This window comes from Falco peregrinus, chromosome 11 (genome assembly GCF_023634155.1).
Source record: "Falco peregrinus isolate bFalPer1 chromosome 11, bFalPer1.pri, whole genome shotgun sequence".
NCBI lineage: Eukaryota > Metazoa > Chordata > Aves > Falconiformes > Falconidae > Falco > Falco peregrinus.
Window position 1 is genome coordinate 2644439 of NC_073731.1, and position 20601 is coordinate 2665039.

Below are 20601 nucleotides of genomic sequence, written 5' to 3' on the forward strand. Positions count from 1 at the left end.
AAATTTCAATCTACCAAGGTTACTGTCCCACCAGCTTTGCAGGAAATATGCCTGCAATTAGAATTAATTTACCAAGTAAATCACCTCTGCAGCAAGCAGAGGTTTCGCAGCCATGGGGCATCCATCTCAAACAAAATGCAGCCATACAGTCATCATAACATGATGCAGGTTTTGAGAGAAAAATATTTACCAAGGAGAAGGGAAATTGTAGCACTTCTCTGAGCTAAAAGAAATGTATGTAAATAAAGATAGCCTCTGCTTCCATAACCCAATTATAATATTGATGTGCGTGATCTGAAAATTACATGCTGTGAAAATAACATACCATTACAGATAGGCATCTGACTGGCTCTCCTTGATTTCAGACACATGTAGGATAATTACATGCTCCAGCATCTTAATTTGAATTGTTCCAGAAAAAAAAGCCTTTATTTCTATAAAGCTGTTTTAATCCTAGGGCACTGAATAAATGAAGCCTGTGTGGGGGAGATAGCAGCAGCTCCACCGCGTGAAAGTGGACACGCAGAAGTACTGGGACCTGTTCTGGTGCCTCAAAGCTGGGTCCAAGAAGCAGTCAGAGCCTGGCCTGTTTCTGCATGCAGCAGGGAGCAGCAATCTGTACTGGTAGAAGGTATGTGGGGAAGATTTGGGGAAGAACAGTCTATATCATGTCCAACACCAACTTACAAGGTGAAAACACGGTGATAGAAGGCAAAAGCGTGGCTCTTGCTAGAGCATCTATGAGAGAACCTGTATGAGTTCAGTCAGAGGAGCATCACTAGGAAGCTTTTGTGGGTTTGAACACACTGACAGCCTGTGCACCCATAGGTAAATATCAGGCCCAGTTGCAATGGGTGAGTTTCTATGGAAAAAAAAAAAGCAGCAACAATAAACACTACTAAAATTATAAAAGAATTATAACATTTATAATATAAAATTATAAAAAAATGTAAACATTATAAACTAACTCTATTTCTAACTAATTGCTATTATCAGTTCTCTGGTTTGGGGGCAAGGGAAAGCTTTCCTTTCAGATTTCTTTCAGATACAGGTCAAATACTGTTTTTACTTTGTTAAAACATTTTTCTAGTGGAAAGCAGGAATAGTTGCAAACATCCCTGAACAAAGCAACCTGACAATTAAATCATGTAAATAACAGGATTTCTTGTTTCCAGTGCATTTGTTAGCTGCCTGCAGCCCCATGGAGGGGCCGGCTCTCTGTTACCAGTCTTCTGGCAACCGATACCTTGAAGACTGCCACTGTTTGGACAGATTTTGTTGAAGCTGAGCACTGAGCTCAAAATTTGGTGAGGAAAATAAATAAGCCAGTTTTCCACGGAATGTATTTACATTACCTTTATTTCTTTAGGATAAGGGGCTAAAAATGAAGCAATAGTAATATACTGTCATTATCACTTCTGTGCACGCCTACTCAGACACCCAGACAATGGAGGAAGTGAGGATTAAACCAGAATACTGTCACACAGAATTACGGGAATATTCTGATTTTTATCAAAGCCTGGGTCTTATATGGGAATTCAGTCTGTCAGGCTGTATTTCATAGAATCATGGAATTGTTTAGGTTGGAAAAGACCTTTAACATCATCAAGTCCAATCATTTACCTAGCACTGCCAAATCCACCACTAAACCATGTCCCCAGGTGCCATGTCTATGCATCTTAATTAAATATTTTGAGGGATGGCGATTCGACCACCTCCCCGGGCAGCCTGTTCCAGTGCTTGACCAGCCTTTTGGTGAAGATGTTTTCCCCAATACCAATGTAAACCTCCCCTGGTGCAACTGGAGGCCATTTCCTCTTGCCCTATCACTTGTTACTTGGAGAAGAGACTGATTGCCACCTCGCTACAGCCTCCCCTCAGGCAGCTGTAGCGAGCGATAAGGCCTCCCCTGAGCCTCCTTTTCTGCAGGCTGAACACCCCCAGCTCCCTCAGCTGCTCATCATGAGACATGTTCTCCAGCCCCTTCGCCAGCTTTGTGGCTCTGTGGACACGCTGCAGCAGCTCAGTGTCTGCCCTGCAGTGAGGGGCCCAAAGCTGAGCACGGCATTCGGGGGGCAGCCTCACCGGTGCTGAGTGCAGGGGGCTGGTCACTTCCCTAGTCCTTCTGGCCACACTTTTTCTGACACAAGCCAGGAAGCTACTGGCCTTCTTGGCCACCTGGGCACGCTGCTGGCTCGTACTCAGCTGGCTGTGGCCCAGTACTCCCAGGTGCTTTTCTGTGGGGCAGCTTTCCTTCCAGCCACTCTTCCCCAGGACTGTAGGTTGCGTGGGGTTGCTGTGACCCAGGTGCAGGACCCGGCACTCAGCCTTGCTGAACCTCATACACTTGGCCTTGGCCCATCGATCCAGCCTGTCCAGATCCCTCTGTAGAGCCTTCCTGCCCTCCAGCAGATCAACACTCCCACCCAAGTTGGTGTTGCCTACAAACTTACTCGATCCCTTTGTCCAGATCATTGATAAAGAGAGCAAACAGGACTGGCCCCAGTACTGAGCCCTGGGGAGCACCACTTGTGCCCAGCTGCCAGCTGGAGGTAACTTCATTCACCACTGCTCTTTGGGCTTGGCCATCTAAACATTTTTTATGCAGCAAAGCATACACCTGTCCAAGCCATGAGCAGCCAGTTTCTCTTCCGTATAGTCCAAGAACCTCCCAGAGTGTTTCCTCTCTGCTGTATTGTATTTCCAGAAGACATCTGGAAAGTTCAAGTCCCCCACAAGAACAGGGGCTAGCGATTGTGAGACTTATCCCAGTTGCTTATAGATTTTTTTACTTGCCTCCTCATCCCGGCTGGGTGGTCTATAACAGACTCCCACCATAATATCTGCCTTGTTTGCCTTCCCCCTGATTCTTACCGATAAACAGTCAACCCTATTGTCACCATCATTAAGCTATAGACAATCAAAACTATCCAACATATAGGGCTACCCACTGCCTCTCCTTCCTTGCCTATCCCTTTCGGTCTCAGTGGTTTCAACTTGCCAGCTTGCTATGGCCAAAGAAGTTTTTTTAAATGAAAGAATAAGAAAATTAGTTTGTGCTATTACTATCAGACATCACAGTAAAGCTACCCACTGCAAAAGTATCTTCTGTAGGCTTCTCCAGTTTTTGTGGTAGTTTTGCAGGCAGCTTTATATAGGCATATCTGAGCTACTGTTTTATTTGCAAACTGGGTAGGACTGTGTATTTTCTGACTATGGCAAAGAAAACCTCAGGAAATTAAATGTGTTAACCTGACATTTTCTGAACGTTGTTGATATTGCCAAATCATACCTTTTGGTGAACAAGCTGAAAGTTCATTGTGTCCCCTGAGTTTTTCTAAAGCTCTTGTAAAGCACCACCTTTCTCTTCCAGTGGAGACTGGCTGTGAAGTTAATATATGACAAATTTGGGAATGACTCATCAGCTGTTTGTTATTGTGCATGTATTGTATATTCATTACCATCGCCATACAAGGAGTTTCCAGATCTAGCATGCAGTTGTGAGTCAAGCTGATATTTTGAAACGAGGGAGTTTTGTGGGGAAAATGAGCATGCTGGTGGTACTGTGTTCTGAAGAAAGGCAGATTCTTCCAGTAGCTCAGGAGAGAAGCTGCCGCATAATAAGTTGCTGCTGTTTGAACTCAGGAGAAAAAAGTATCCTAAGAACCTAATAAGAATATTCAATCCACTGCTTTTATAGACAGGCCTCACTCAGTAGGAATGTTCCAGCCTTAAATGTGCAGGTTCAGCTCAGTTATGTGAAAAATTCAATTGTAATTCAAATTAAAATAATAATTTGAATAAATAACTCAAAATCTGCTTCCCAATCAAGCACTAAGGCAGGACTTCCAGCTACCTGAATTGTAGGATGTGTCTTTCCGTCTCCTCTGACTATTTTACTTCTTATGTGGGAAACCACTTGATAGTAAACATAACTGTGACAGTTGGGTTGGTTTACATTAAAGCAGAGGTCAGGTAGGAGGACCTTATGGCAGGAGGGGAAGACCTCCTTCCCTTGGAGAGTAACAGGACTTGCTCAAGAGTGAGCAAGAAAATGGGAGATTGCTGCAAGGTGCAGGTAGCAGCAGGGCCAGTTTTGTAAGGGATAGGTGAAATTTCCCATTGACAGGTGGGGATCACGTATATTTTTGTTGCCACTTGGAATATTATGGAGGTGGCTGGAAAGGCAAGCTGCCTGCGCAAGCTGCAGTGGGTGGGGAGTGGCAGTCCAGAGGGTCCTGGGCAAAAAACTCGTGCACCAAGGTGCAGGATGAGTCCCGTGCTTTCTGATGTGTCGCCTTATCTTGGAATGTAACTGATATTTCCTGCTTTCTGTCTCCCAAGGAAATGTGCTGTGATCAAGGTAGGACTCAAATGCTAAAGTCCTTTTTGAACTCAATCCTCTTTGAACTGTGTGATCTCTAATGAAAGCTGGGGAAGTTTAGAGAGGAAAACAGCTTATCTTTTCCTTCTTGCTGGATGGATGCCCTTATTTTGTTTCAGATCATTCAGCATTATTTTTGCTAGGGAAATGTTATTTATTCAGCTTTCAAATGTTTGGTCATCTTATTAATTTTTCATATGCAAAGGCTTTGAATATTTCTCTTTGAAATACCATAACTAACCTCGTTTTTTTCTCAGGGCAATGTATTTGGCTCTCCAGTTATGACCTTCTCCCCAAAGTTGCCTAGAAAAATAGGCAGGGACAAATTCTCCAGCTCATAGACATCAGGTGGGACTGCTACAATTTATGAAGTTCCCATTACAGATACTGAAAGGGGTGAACATGAAAGATGTGTGCCTGGGAGAGCACCCAAGACCACAGTGGTCAGAGGGGAAAACCAAGTGGCCGCCTTCTCTGTGTCTTGTCTTGCTGTCCTTGCAAATATGCCCTCGGCAGAGCTGCTCAAAATTGAAAATAATCTGCTTGAACCCATGGAGTTGCAGAGATGGTAACATAAGGAAAGTGGATCTCCTCCCTTGGCTGAGGATGAACTGTCTCTACTGTCGCTTTAGTATGGTTATTGTTTTGTTTCCTGCTGTTATTGCTTTATCCTCTGGTGTTGCCTTAAAAGGCACAGGCGTTTTGATCTTTAGGGCAAATTCTCTGTGATGCTGAAATAAACTAAACGTAGAGGATTTGCCTTGTTTCTTGTACACAGTATTTTTCTTGCTTTACTTCAGGCTTGCTTCCAGGTTTTTTTCCTGTATGAAGAATGTAGAAACAGCACCAGCATGGACTTGCTGTCCTTGCTTTCCACCAGACCATGTACTGCTCCATCCTTACGACCTTTTTTTGCTAAATTTACCCTTTTCAACTTCTCTAGCCTTTATTTAATATTCATCCTTAATTATTCTTTTTTCTTATTTGTTCTCTAACAGAATAATTTTATTTCACTCAACACCCTCCATTACACTGCTGTTTTCTGAGTTTCATATTCTCCTTTTTGAGTTCAGATCTGCTGGCTGCAGGCTCCAGCTGCCTCGTATAGTAAATAAATGCAGGTTCTTTCTCGTTATATGGTATGAATTGCCATTTCTTTCACTCCCCATAACCTGCTCCTCCAGGCAATTCATTTCACACATCTTTACATTTGGAAGCTGGGAACTGTATTATAGATCAGCACTTATTTATTGACTTGTGTCCTGTTATTATTTTGATAGACGTGTTTTGGTGTATGGCACACCCACCTCAGGTATTTGCTCTTCCCAGTTTATTACTTCTGTGTGGTGTTTCTCTTCACTGTTTTACAGCACTCCTCTCCAGGTGGTGGGTGAGCTGCAAGTGCAGGGGAAACCATGCCTTGTGCAAAGCAATAGCATGTTGGTGGTTGATGTTAAAGCAGCAGATACCAAGGGCATATTTGTACAAGAGCAGGATGACTAATAAACTTTTTAAAAGTGCCCGTGTGACTTAATATACCAGCTCATGTCAGTGTTCGAAGATATTTGGAAGCCTGAAGTCCTCTGACTTTCAACTGTTAGTAACACGTATGTGCCTTTGGTGCTTGTACTTGATTATTCTTAAAAATTAAGCAAGATCAGAGACTCATGATCCACATTTGAAAAACCTAATGTGAGCCTGAAAATATGCCCTGATTTGTCGCCACATCAGCACAGAATCAGAAGAAATGGTGACAAAGCAGCAGGTCTAAGGGCCTAAGTAGACAGTGCTGAGCGAGTCCAAGCTGGCCAGTTGGTTTTGGTGTGACACATTGCAGTAGGTATTGCTAGCCCTAAAAAGAAATCCCTTGGTATTTTGTGGGGTTTTCTGTTTTGTTTTGTTTTGTTTTTAAATGCTGGTTCCCAAGCTCTCCTGCGTAAATGCAGTTCTGTGGAGCAGGGTGTGCTTTCCTTCTGTGCAATGAAGGAGAAGTGAGTGTGCAAATATCCTCTTCTGAGGCTCCAACACACCGCAAAAACATGCTTTTGTCACTGTGTCAGAATTTATAGTTAATATTTGCAAATTCTGGCAATGTACCAGTGAATTTAATACCATCTCACCACAACAGAAATTTTGTATGCAGACACAAACTTTGCTAGGATATAATTGGTACCTATAGCTCTACTTTCAAAATACTGCATTCAAATACATTCTCACGGAAAAAGAAACCGATGAATCTTCAATACCAGGAGAGTCTGAGACCATCAACAGACTTTCAATGAGTATCAGGCTGCATTTCTTCTCTTGCAGTGCTGCTAAAACATGGCCTTGCCCAGAGGGGCACTCAGGAGCAAATACATCCATTTAGAAAAATGAGTTTGTGGTACCAGTGGAGCAAAGTATAGAAAAAAGAAAAAAAAATTGGTGCTTAAAACCCCAGTTGTGTATTCAGAAAACAGACTGAAGGAGGTAGGCTATGATACAGCACAGGAAAAATAGGCATTCAAAACTGAGCACTGGGCGTGTGCTGGAGCCTATTTCTTAGAGGGGCCTGTAGTTTCAAAGCTGTGTGAAGGGATCAGGAGGGCAGGGGTAGAAATATTAACCGGTAAGTGGTTCCAGAAGGGCTACATTATTCTTACATGACATATCAGTGAATGGCACTTAACTATGCATTAGCACATGGGCAAAAATATTAAGTCTATATTTATGAGAAATACTAAGTCTGTGTTTATCACCTTGCAGCCAAAGAGCTCAGGTGCTACGGCAATATAAATGAATGCATATGTGAGGTATAGCACTTGTGGCCCGGTGCAGTACTTTCCACGCTTTTCTAGTGAATTGTCTAGCTCTGGAAAGATATGGTTGACATAAACTTGATTCTTTGATTTTTAAGGCCCTATCTGTAATTTTAGTTTTTCTAATAATTTTAAATAGCTTTTACATTGTATTTCATCTCACTGTATCTTGCTGTTTTGTGGGGCTTTGAGGTGTTCAATTTGTACACACGCTTGGAATTGGAGAAAACATTGGAAAAATTCCCCAGCGCAGAAATGTTTTGCTTTTTGAGGTTCTCCCTCTCTCCAGACTACCATACGCACTTCAGCATCTTCTTTTGGCTTTCCAGATACTGAGACATTCTTGCAATTAATTTTGTACATTTCTTTACAGCCTAAAAAAATCCACGTTCTTTTTTGCAACCAAACCATACAGGTGTCTGGTAGCTTGGTTAGACACTCTGGTGTGACCAAGTAAATCAGCTCACAAAGGGTGCTGCGTTACCTACAGCTACATACAGAGCTGTTCTCAGGAAGTGTCCGTGTGAAGCTGGTCTGTCTAGGCAGCAAACATGCCTTGAATCTCGGTAAATTATACCATCATTCACAGCAAAATAATCTTGAATTATTTTGTTGCTCTTTTATGAATTCAGATGTCATTCCTATTTTAATTCACGTATTCCCAGCTAACATTTAATTAAGACAGGTATTCTGGGGTAGCTGTTTTTAATTTTCTTCTAGCTGTGCTTCCATTTCTGTTGTTGCTTCACTGCTGATTTTACTTTAACAATTGGTTGGAAAGGTTTATTCTTCCTTTAATGTTAGTCTTTAAATACTTGCTCGCAATAGGGGCTCTCAAACGCTTATTATACTGGACTACGTGATGAGAAACAGTCTGCACTGCCGGATCTGGTGGATGATCTCCTGCTATATATATTTCTACACAGACACGTATGCTTTCAATATTTTTGCTACCTGTCTTACTTTACATTATCATTTTTGCAATTATTTATTTCATTGCAAACTACCAGATACCACAGGAGCCACACAAAGTAGCCATCAAGGAAAGGTTGTTTCCTTCATAGCTATATCAAATGGTCACGGTCTTTGGCACAGTAAGTTACTGAACAGTGCTACTTTTGTTCCTGTGAGTATGGAGTAGGAATGGATTTAGGCACATGGAAGCTGTATTATTAACCTGCTGTGTAATCGTAGTCCAGCAATTTCCCATTGGCAAATTTAATGTGCATCATGCTGACTAAAATACAAATTGGAAAGTATGAACACAAGCAACACCAGGGAATAGTTACCTTGGAACTAGTTAAAAAGCAAAGAAAAGTAACAATGGGTGCCATGACTAAGACTAAGGTAACATTGTTCACTTGTGATAATGTCGAGTGTTTTTTCATTTTGTCTTCATCAGAATGACATCTACCATAATTTATTATGAATACCCACAACAAAGTTGGATGAAGAAGCAACTGAATCTCATTAAGGTATTTTTTTCTATCAAACCACTTGGTTTAATAATGTACATCTAAACCACCCTCAGTTTAGGGCTAAAATTGCCTCAATCCTTACAAAGCACAAGTGAGCCTTCATGCCCTTTCCCCCAGGGAGGACAAAGGGCCTTAAACGGTGCTGAGCACCAGTTAATGGCGTTCCATCTCAAGGTCAGGGATTCATCCTGGTTTGCAGTGGTTCAGTGAGGGGAAGATCTATCGGGCTGTGACACTACAATACTTAGCAGCAGAACTAGAAAAAACTCCATCTGTATAGACGACACGTTTCCAAAACTTAGTTACAATATCTTTGTTTTTAACAGAACTTGGGTTAGGAAAAGGAAGACCTTTATTAAGTACTGTTGTCTTGGCATTTTTTGAGCCTGTTCCCTTCACTGTGATGTCTCAGATGGTAAATTCAAAGGCAAAAATGTCATTTTATATTAAAACCTTGATCAGCCAACAGTCCAAACTCTTCCCTGGGGTGACTTTCATAGTGTTATGCCAGGAACAAATTTGATTATTCTCGAGAAAGGACAAAACCCCCCAAAGGTCTGAGGCCTGTTACCTCAGTGTTATACTCATTTGCAACTATTTCGAGATCTGCCCTTCCAGTGGTTTGGAAAACTCGGACCTGGAATGATGGTGACAGCTCCCTGCTCTGAGAAGGTCTTTGTCTTTTGGATGGCCAGTTCAAATTCTTTTTCCCTGGCCGTGAGGTCACCTAATGAAAGTTAAAAGCACTATTTCCACCTTAGTCCTCATAGCGCTGCATGGATGTGAGCTTTTCCCATTCTTTAGTTTGAAAAATTGATAGCTTTGACATCTGAGTCTGAATTATACTAACTGGTAACGATTCAGCAATCTTGTTACTAATGCTCAGATCATTCACAGAAATGTCAATACCAGCTCTGTGACTTGCCCTTCAGAACAGTAAAAAAATGTTCTGAATAAATAAAACCCCAATAGCCCCACACCTAAACCTTTACACACTTTAACAGCCAAACCAGAGCTGTCACGGTGTGTTTCTTGCATGCTTTGTGTGCTCAAACCTGACTGCAGCAGAAACATGGCACTTGACTTTTTGCTGTTTCATGCTTAGATCTATAAAGTTGCCAGGTTGTCTGGAGAGGAAGCCAGGAAGCTGTTTGCAGAGATGGAGTGGCCAGAGGCAGCCAGAATGGGAGATGAGGACTGAGGAATATTTATGAATACTTGAGAATATTCTCGTCTGAGTCTGGGTTCTTTTCCATTCCCATCATCAATTGAAAAGAGCCTGGAGCTAGTGGTTTGTAGTGAGACAGTCATTAGAAAACAGAAAATGTAAGCAGTAGGGGAGAAATGTAAAGCAAAAGATTTTGTTTGATGCTCATGAAATATTGGAATAAATTCCACTGCATTGTGTCTACGTGCTTAGGAAAATATAAATAGCATACGGTCGTAGCAGTCGGCCCTCGCTATTCTGATGGGGGACAAGGAATGGAGTGGAGTGGGAGATACTTCAAGCGCATCACCAAAGATGTGCTCTACAAGTGGTAAAGCAAATATCAATCTGTATGTACCATAACAATGAAGGGGAACTGCAAAACGATCTTCATTTCTCAAACAAATTTTATCTCCTTCAGATTTTATTAGTGGGTGGATTGCTCCAAGTGTAAAGGATTGCCTGCCCTGCAAATAGGAAGGCACTTATAGCTGAGGCTGTAGTAAACACCAAAGAGACCCAGGAACTTGCTTTTTGGGATCATTAAAGAATTTATCCGCTACCACGAATGAACCAAATGGTTGGAAAATTCCTATCCCAGTTCCTACAGGGATGTAGTTTGAGTAAGCTTGATCTTTTTGACACAAATCTTGGAACTATCCAGTATGAACAGACCTCAGGGTGTTACCAAGACCTGGGGAGGCTTGGTAGCAGTGTCATCCTGACAGACATCCGTCTAGCCTGTTAAAGACACACAGAAAGACTTCACAGCTCTCTGTCTCAGTGGTTCACTGTTGTTACAATTAAAAAGTTTTTTTTCCTAATATCTCCCTTGAATTTTTTCAGTTTCAGTCTATTACCTTTCAGCCTCTGGGCTGACGAGTGCTGATGCCTACTACACACCGCTGCTGGGCAGACTGGAGTGGCTGCCCCTGAATTTTGGTAGTCTTTCCTTTGACTAAAGCATGTGATCAAGACAGTGAGGAATTAGCCTCTAAGTTGCAGAGTAAAATGCTTTAAACTCTTTTTGATGTGCAGTACACGTAGGGAAAAGGAAATATTTTAAACAAGATAAGCTGTTAAGTGTTATTTAAATGATCTCAGAAAAATCCATGGCTTCTGTAAAGAAGAATGAAAGCTCCAGCACAGTTAAATACAAGTGCTGGTGAACGTTGCAAGAGTGAGTATCACTTACTGTAAATATTATAGCTTCTTCTAACAGCACGAGATGGTTTATGTGTCTTTCATCCCTGCAGATGTACTTTAACACGTTAAAAGGTCAAATTTGCTTTTTTGTTTGTCATTATGTAGATCCTTGCAGTTGTTTTGTAAATGCAACGATCTAAATAATTCATAAGAGCGGAGACGCCAGCTGTCGGTGCCACAACCAGGTAACTCCTAATTCATGACCATCTCTGTCTTGAAGACCACAAAGGATGTAGCTGTGCACTAACTATGCCAAATTGTGGTATGTTGCTGGAGGCTTGTTTGAATTTCAGGGTAAATCTGGCAGTTGCAGACAAGAATAAAATAGGCAGAGAGAAAATATTGATCAAAGGGAATTTTCCCCTTGACATAACTTGGAAAGTGCACCTTAGGTGCTTAATTAGGATCAAACCAGGCAGAAACTATATTGGAAAAAAATTGACAGTATATCTAAAAATAGAAAGACCATGCCTCTTGTAGGAGCAAGTGTGGGGATGTCAGGCATAGCAAAAATCAATCCTGTAATAAGATAGACTGATGGCATATCAGAATAGCTGCAGTTATTCTCTGCCTCACGTGGAACCTGACAGTCAGCACGTATTTGTGTCAGCCATTCCCCAAGTTACAAACATTTTTGGCTGAAGTGACTGTATTTTTGAGGAGGAGCTTGGCCTCCTCCTCAGGCAGGATGTTAAAGCAGCTGGGAGTCACCCCCTGTCCCTGTCCCGGTATTGTCCTTGGAGGAGCTGTTGTGGCGGAAAGCGTGTTTGCTGGAAATCCATCTTGAAAGTTAGGAGCTACCTGGAGCTGCCTGTTCAAGGGATTTGGACTTATCTCCTCAGGCACAATCGGGCAACAAAAATCTGCCAAATCAGAAATTCTGGAGGTCAGTGGCAGTCTTTCACTGTCTTTACAGGAAGGCCTATATGCTCTTCAGCTGGAAGATCTTCATCTTAACTCACTGAAAGAAATAATATTGCTGTGTGAGCTGACTGACTGGGGCTTAATCAGTCTGTCTTTGATTTTTTTCCTGCTCTCTCAAGTCTGTGCAGGTGTAACTATAAAGGAATCTGGAATAGCAATAGGAACAATGTAAATTCTATTTTTTACCTCTCTGAATAACAGGGAAAATGTAATTTCCAGCTGCCAGGACTGATTAGCACAGTTTGACTGCAAACTTATAGCAGCTGTTGTTTTTTGTGTACTTTGTGTCTATTTGCATACAGATTTGACAATGTAATTGTCTACTGACATAAAGCACATTGAAGGGAAAAAAGTGAGTAAATCCAGAGAAAAAAAGGAGTTCTTACAATCTGCTTCTGTATTCCAAACAAAATTTAAAAATCTACCATTTTGTAGCAGAAGTTGACTTTTTATTCCATAAAGCATACATGGCCAGCTTAGAAGCCTTGGAGCCAAATTTAGTCTCGTAGCGTAGACCCAAAGTGAACCCATGGCACTGACTTAAGGTCAGATCACTTGTAATTCAAGATTTAACAATTTGCTTTACATAGGAAGTAATATTCTCCAGGTAAGGAAAACATGAAGAAAATGGATGTCACTGCATCTACTGTTAGCATGTTTGATTTAGAAATCTGTAACAACTTTCCACATTGCATGAGCTGACCCATCCTGCGTTGAGATGACCCATATGAGGCTCAGAACAAGCAGGGCTCTGACGGTGGGTGGCAGCCCATCTCTGCTAGCACTGGAAAGGGAGCATATTGCAATACTGACTGCAGTGGAATCAGGACTTACGGCAATCACGACTGTGTGTGAAAACTTTCCTCTCCCTGTCTGCCCTACTTTTCTGTTTCATCATAATTCAAAAGCTTCAGCATCAGGCTGATTTTGGAGGGATTTTGCAGCCAAGGAACTAACTGTGTGTGATAGGAAAATGTGCTGTGGAGAGGAAAAGCTGTTTTTCTTGAAATTTTAAGTTGTGATTTCTGTTAGAATCATAGTATTAGCCTGGGATTAAGTGGAAAGCAATAGGTTAGCAATCATCTTTTGGAAAGACTAACAAATCTGAAAGGCAACTTTTTTTTTTTTTTTTTTTTTTTTTCCTGCTTCATTTAAGGCTACCTGATTTAGAATTAAAAAAAACCCCACACCCGTGAAAAATCATCATCCTTTCTGGTACATGTCTCATTTCCCTTTTTTTCTTATGCAAACAGTTTGGTGCTGAAAATGTCTCCCGTGAAGCCTGGTACTGTTTGTTATGGTTAATGACAAGGTTCATGTAAGCTGGTGATCCTGGAAAGCAGATTTTGCAGGAGCACTGGTGCGGTCCCATCCCTGCGGAGGTCGATGAGAACAGGCTGAGGCAAGGTCGGGGTCAGCTGGTGGGTGTGTGCTGCCCAGGGGGAGCAGAAGTAATTCGTGAAACTGTGTCCAGTGCTGTTAACAACAGCTTTCCACATGTACAATTAAAGTAGCAAGAATCAAATTTAAAGATGAATTAGATGCTTTGAATGTGTCTCTTATTATAAACTAATGACCTGTCTGTTCCTTGGCTAACACCCTGTCAAGCATTTTGACCAGTGGCCTCACAGAGATGCCAATATGAATCAGCAGAATCTTTTCAACCGGAGTGAGTATTGGAAATGGTTTCTTTTCCTGTGTTTCCCATTCATTTTAAGTATCACTCCCATCACACTAGAGATGTCAAATAAATGACAGGCAGGAGATGAAAATGAAAAACAAAGCCAGATTAGGAGTAAGTGTTAATTAAAACAGGACTTGGAATAAACAGAAAGTTCTCTTTACATATCTGTTGCATATAAACCTTTGTTTATGACCCATTTTGATTTTCTTTACATGGCGATTTGTAATGATTTCTAGTAGCTATTAAGTGTCTGAAATGTAATCTGTCTGTGATAAAACTTGGTCGCTTGTTGTAAGTCACGGACGGCACTGCTATGCTGCGCAGCGTCAATATTCTGAACACAGAAACTTGACATTAACAAATGTATGCTGAAAATTATGGCTTATGACTTGGAAATAAGTGTGTCATACAATACCTATCTGTTGACAATCATGGGAATGAAAGTAACCAATGCCTCAAAAGCCACATTTCTTGTCCTTTGAATTAGCTAGCAGCTTTTGTAAGTGGTTGCCAGTCTTTTCTTTTAGGAAAAAGAAACCACGTTAATACTTACAGTATTGCTTGGGGGAAAAAACAACTGGTTGCCGAGTAGAATTTGATCCCAAATTGATAAGACTTTTAAGTTTCTGTGTGTACAAACATACATACACGTTTGTGTACATAGAGATATAGCTGTAGATATTTTGGTGTGATGTGCAAATGTATGTATAAATAGCTATATATGTGTGTGTTTGTGTGTATGTATGTCTGTATACACCTACCTCCAGGATGCATTCCTATTTATCATATAAATATTTAATAGAAAGTGTTATGCAATTTCACATCAGTCTAGAAGCCTCCTTTGATCTGAGATAGTTACTGCCAGTTGTTGCAAATTATTTTGGAAGCTTTGTGAGTTGTGCATATCAAGCTATGGTAACTCCAGCTTATATCATTAAAATGTTTAAGCCCTCAAGATCTGTTAGGCTGCTGTTTTGTTTTGGTTTCCACAAATTAAATCCCCCTTGAAAAAACTAATTTAGCAACCGAAGTGGATCATCGTATAGAGCATTAAGACCGTAAGTGGTAATAGCAAACAATAATGTAAAAATTTAGTCACCAGTTTCCCTTATGATTTGTTTTATTTTACAGCTTCTGCATAACTTCATCTCACTCGACACGCAGCCTTGTGAAGGACCAGATCTACTTCCTTGCTGGCATCCACTGTGGGAGCAGCATTGATGGGGAAGAAAAAACTTATCATCATCCACCAATGACTCTTCAGTGAAAGGTGCTGGCTGGAGTCTCCCGGCAAGTGGCTTCTGGTGAGAATAATTCCCCACACCATCTGGGCTTCAAGTGGAGATCCAAACCCAAATTACAGCAACTATGAAGTGTGCTATCTATAGTTTATCTTCAGTTTTACAGCTAGTGCAGTGGTTGAACAGCAAGTTGGGAGCTAGAATATAAATATTGGCTTTTTCTTCCTGGAACACACATGTGCTTTGATAGAGTAATTTATTTTTAGAGGATTAGAGTTTGACATATTATTTTAAAAAGGAGTGAACTGACTGAATGATTTCCTTTCTCCCATGTAGGAAGGCCTCAGGGTACCAGTTCTGGGCTGAACACAGTGCTCCAGTAAGCAGCATCCCACCACAGGTGTGTCTGGAGTGAAAAGCCTTACCCAGGTAGGAAAAACCCCTAAAGCTCATACCAAGGTTAGGAAAGGGAGGGAGACATTAGTGTATCATTCCAATTTTACATGAGGTTTAGCTAGGACAGGAGCAGGAAGCAGCCAAACAAGTATGAAACAGTGTAAGAACATTTCCTAATCAAAATATCTAGGATTTGGAGTAAAAATATTGCAGGTGTTCACCAAAAAATCTTTACCAAGCAAGCCTCCGAAGTGTTTGTTGGGTGGAGTTACCAGAATTACATCCTCTGGCGTTCTCAGTATTGGTGAGACTGAGATGAAGATGTGTGAGGTTCTCGACAGGGAAATTCCCAGGGTATTTACAAGCCCATCTAATTTTTGAGCATTTCTTTTTGCATATTTTTTGGAAAGTTGTTGGTGATACCCAAAATGTTGCATTGACTCTTTACTTGCATAATAACAACATTGCACAAATGAGGTAAGTCCAGAAGAACACATTAATTTCCCATTCACTGTGATTGATCTGCCCGAAGTGGATGAACTGAAGAGTTAAGGTGGGAGGTTTTAGTAAATATTAGAAACATTAAAGTGAAGAAATAACTTTTTCTGTAACACAAGCTCAGTACGTCGTGTCAGAATGACAGAAATCAGGGGAATGAATCCAGTGGGTTTTTCTTCTTTGAAATAGCCAGTCATCAGTGGCAGTACTGCATTCATAACTCCCAGGCATAGATCATTTAAAAAATTAATCTTCCTTTAGATGTGTTGTAACATCAAACACTTTGGTTACTTCCATCCTGATAATCTCAATCCAAAAATTAGAACATGGCGCTTCCAACATACCTGAGATTATCTCAGCCTGTTTGAACTGGTGAAACTTTCAAGCAGAGTTTTGGCCCCATTTTTCACCTGCTCTGGGGTCCTGCTTTGGGTTCTGGTGCAGGTGATTTTTACTATCAAAGGAAAGGAAAACACATTTGTTTGGCAAACTGTGACAGAGAACAGACTCACTGTTTCCTGTCTCTGAAATAGAGACCTGAACGGGACGAACGTGTCCCTTCATTGCCTTTACCCAGGGATGGGTGACAGTAAGGTAGATGCAAGGTAGGTGAAAGCAAATTTAACTGATCCCAAATATCAGCTGTCTGTTATTTCTGCAGCAGCTTGGAAATTCAGATCTACCTTGATTTGTTCATTTATACAAAATAAAAATTGTGAACTTGGCCTCAACCCAACACAATTCTAAAAACACTCACTTGGGTTTTTGCTTAGAAAGCCCTGTGTATAATTTTGAACTTGGGCTATTTTCCACTCCCTTTCCTGTAATCCTTCTTCTAGATGATGCCTGTTAAACTGATGAAGGTCCTCAGCTGTAATGACTGCCTTGCTGAAAAGGAAAATTTTCTCCTATTACTTGCAATGGGGGATTCAGTTGTCACCTGTGAGTCACGGTCAGTGCAGCCTTCCCTCTTTGCAGCCCCCTTGTTCTGGTGGGCAGCATCTAGCACCTCTTCATTACATTTTATTATATTTTGCTGTGCTCTGTGGAGCCCACTTTAGGAGGTGTGGCCCTAGTTTCTTTAACGGATCTAAATTTTCATTATATTGCAAAAAGTTGCATACAATTTTCACAGCATTTCAATGCAGGCTTAATTGGATGTGCAAAACGCAAGTGTAATTACAGTTGTGAAGGAAGCACCACACAAATAGTCTGGCTATTTAGGGGCATAATTATCCAGATTGCATTCACAGAAATAGTAGTTATATCTACAAATCAGTCCAAATGCTTTCTAAATAGTTTCTTCTAGTCCTAACCTTTTTTGTTATGTAGCCACAATGAAGAACACCTTGACTGGCATACACGGATCCAGCCTGCCTTGCTGAGACACTGTGTGGGGAACTGAGAAGCATCACACACTCTTCTGAGACACACAAAAAAAGACTGAAAATGCACCAAAACCTTTTTTGTGTGAAGACTTGGAGAAGATCTTCTGTGACTGCAGGAGGACCCCGTTTGGATGCAGGTATGAGGGGGTGGCACAGGGATGTGGGGAGGGAGCTATGGGATGGATGTACCTGGTGACGCAAGGCAATGGAGGTTTTTAGATCCATTCAATTTTCCTGAATTGATGGAAATGACAATTCAAAGATAAGGCATGGTCTGCTTACAACTTTTCTTTAAGTTTTAATTACATCTTCTTTTATAAGTAAGTACACTAAAACATTCACACAATATTAGAGTATTTTCAAACTTCTCTTTTGAAAGCTCTAGACCAAAGAGTATAATTTGAATATAATTTCTACTACAGGACACAATAAAAAAAATAAATGTATATTTAAATTGCTTGACTAGGTCCTTTTCATAACACACCTCACACCAAAAAAGGACTATTTTATTTAAAGAAGAGAAAAAAGGATCCAATAAATTCCAGAGTAAATACTAAACACAGACTGACAGGGCAGACGTGAGCTTATCAATGGAAAACCACAGATGTCCTCCTGGCGCTGCTCAAACAAGTCTCCCCTAGACCTGTATGCAGCCAGTGCTTCACACAAGGGTTTTAATGGCAAAAAGATGAAAACTCTTCAAGGCTTTGGGATATTAAGGGATTATATGGTTGGATTTTGCCAGTATTGGTAGCTGAGGGAAGAAGGGCTGGAAATGATGTTGAGGAAAAAATAATAAAAAAAAAAGGTCGGAGACATTAAAAGAAGATGTAAAATATGGATGGGGGGGGGCGGAAATAAAAGAGAAAAGTGTAAAAAGGGTGCTTAAAGGAAAAGATTGGTCAGAAGGGGCCAGAGGGCTCTGGGTGTATGGCTGCGGGTAGGAATGTGCACACACCTGTGTGTTTTACTTGTCTTGTTAGTTAAATGACAGCCCAGCTTTTATGTTAAGACCATAAACAGAAAAATTAACCCTGGAAGAAGACATTTTGGAGCACTGGAAATATCTTCGTCGGTAGTGTTTTAACTCCAAATACGTATAAGAATTGTGGTGACATTGTTAGTGTTGTCATTCAATCTGTTACTCTGAAATCTTCGCTCATTTCCACTGACGGATTGATGGTGCGCCTCTCGGGCCTTGTGCAAGGAAGGGCACACCGCCACAGCTGTGCTAAGTATCTGTGTTTTCTGCTTGTGGAAGCCTTAGCTAGAACATTATCAGACAGTACTAAAAACAGGAGGAAAAGAACATTCCTGACTGTAATTAATGTTCATCAGTTTAAACAGAAGATGGAATAACTGTGAGTTGTAAGAACGGTTTGAATATGTCTATTTTCTCATGTTTATTTTCTGTGGGCCTTATTCTGATATGGAAGTGGTGCAAATTAATTCATTCCAACAGCCAGATTTATAAGAATAGTACAATTAGGTGAAGGCCTTCTGATAGCCAAAGAAGTGTTAAAACCTTCAGAGAATAACTAAATGATCCATTATGTTTTGGCAACTGCAAACTCATTTCCTACCTGCTGTTCATTTTGTGGTCGCTATGAACCAATTATTTCAGATAATGGGGGAAACAGTCCCTTTATGAGAATCCGTCAAGAAATCATTATTCCTCTAGACGCTATGTACTGTTTTTAAAACAGAATTTGAGAGTATGGAGTCAAAAATATTTTCTTGCTTTGCTTAGCCTCTTTTTGGAGGGGTAGGGGAGGGAGGAAGGGGCTGGAGGGCTGTCACCATGTTCTCCAGAATCTTTATCAACCAGTTGTCTTGTCTACAACAGGGTAGGTGGGGGTGTAGTACAGCATACAACACCTTGTACTGCCCCCAGCCACAGGTTACATAGCGCAGCCGAGAGCCTGAAAGTGCCGACACCAGAACAGCAGCTCTGCTCCTCAGCAGCAGCTTGGGCTGTTGCATATGATATATGTATTTATCCATCTAACTATCTGTCTATAACGCCTATTATCCATCATCTATTTATAAAATATGCCCTGCTGCCTTGCACACAGCAGATATTTGTTGTTACTGCTGCATGCTGGAAAAAAAATAAATACCTCGCTTTGAAGACCAGATATAGGAAACCTATCAAGTCTAAATTGCTATGAAGGAAGGTGAAACCACACTGTGCTCCAGCCCAGGCATGATTCAGCTGGGCGAGCTGGATTATCACCTAAATGACAAGGTCACCGTGGAACCAATGCTGTAATATTTCTTTTGCTACACTATGCTGTAATATTTTTTTGAATTGTTAGTTTATTGCGATGGATATCTCCTGATTTAAGATCAGCAAGCTACGTGGCAGAAATAACTGGTCATGTGTATGGGGTGCATGGGACAGAACGTGGGCACCCCCTGCTTCCTAGCCGAACTCCCACTCTAACTTTGAATACCACTTCTTATCAGCTTTATTTTGCAAACAAGATACTAACAAAAATATTCTGGATACATTTTCTTTCTATAAACCTCTAACTCTTATTGACTTTTCTCCTTAAGTCCAATTGATTTCTTTAAGTCAAAATATGTCCCTGGCAATGTGGTGGCTAAGGGTAACGTGGATCCCATGCCATTTGTTAGCAGTGTCTCCTGTGTGTGGAGCTGATCATTAAAACTTGTGGTTATAGGATGAGGTGACAGTACAGAAAAAGCAGTGATAGTTATCTTTTCCTTGTCTCCTTAACATAGCCAAAGAATAAGGAAGGTAGGAAATTTTTGCCTCAAAACAAAAGTAGACTCTTACATAAAAAAGTTGTACAGATTAAAGCTCCCACTCCTATTAGCTGCTGCTTCAAGAAGGCTCTGCACATTGCTGTAAAAATCACAGACAATCTCCTCATTATTGCTGTTTCTGATTTTTGTTGCTGTAGCTGCCTCTGCCAGAGGTCAGCTGTAGCTCCTTTGCATTAAGCACTGTATGAGCACAGAAATGAGTATTTTTCCCCAGTGTCCTCATCGAGGGGTAAAACAAGTGAGAAGGCAAACCAACCCCAAACTTACAGCTGGGCTCTGGTTTACCCATAAGGGAGTTCCCATTCGAACTGCATCCATCCCCTGGGTGTGAAATAGAGTTGTGGATGGGAGAAAGGTCAAAAGCCCATGTTGGTGCAGCTGGGCACTAGAACTGGAGAGATGCTTATGCAAAACCAGTGAGAGTGCCACCAGGTTTGTCCTCTCTGCTCTTGAATTTGTTCTTTTGTGCTGTTTTCTTTCTTTCTCTCAGGCTTTAAGTTGAAGGAGCTGCATGCTTTAATGCTTGTTTGCCCAAGATCCAATACTTTCTAGGGCCAATTCTCCAAACATCCCTCTCTCACACTTCCAGGGAAGACAAAGCTTG

At 41.1% G+C, this 20601-nt stretch overlaps 1 protein-coding gene across 9 annotated transcripts in view; it reads left to right on the forward strand.

The window, feature by feature from the left end:
• CCDC85A (coiled-coil domain containing 85A) overlaps positions 1-20601 on the forward strand; it is a 196352-nt gene that overhangs the window by 137427 nt on the left and 38324 nt on the right. For 8 of the 9 annotated variants that reach the window (XR_008749111.1, XR_008749107.1, XR_008749106.1 and 5 more), the window contains 7 exons: positions 458-631; positions 8585-8657; positions 11179-11258; positions 13606-13666; positions 14813-14985; positions 15259-15351; positions 17149-17341. The gene's annotated coding sequence lies outside the window, so the exon portion shown is untranslated. The remainder of the gene's footprint in view (positions 1-457; positions 632-8584; positions 8658-11178; positions 11259-13605; positions 13667-14812; positions 14986-15258; positions 15352-17148; positions 17342-20601) is intronic. The other variant, XR_008749114.1, reaches the window with a different exon arrangement.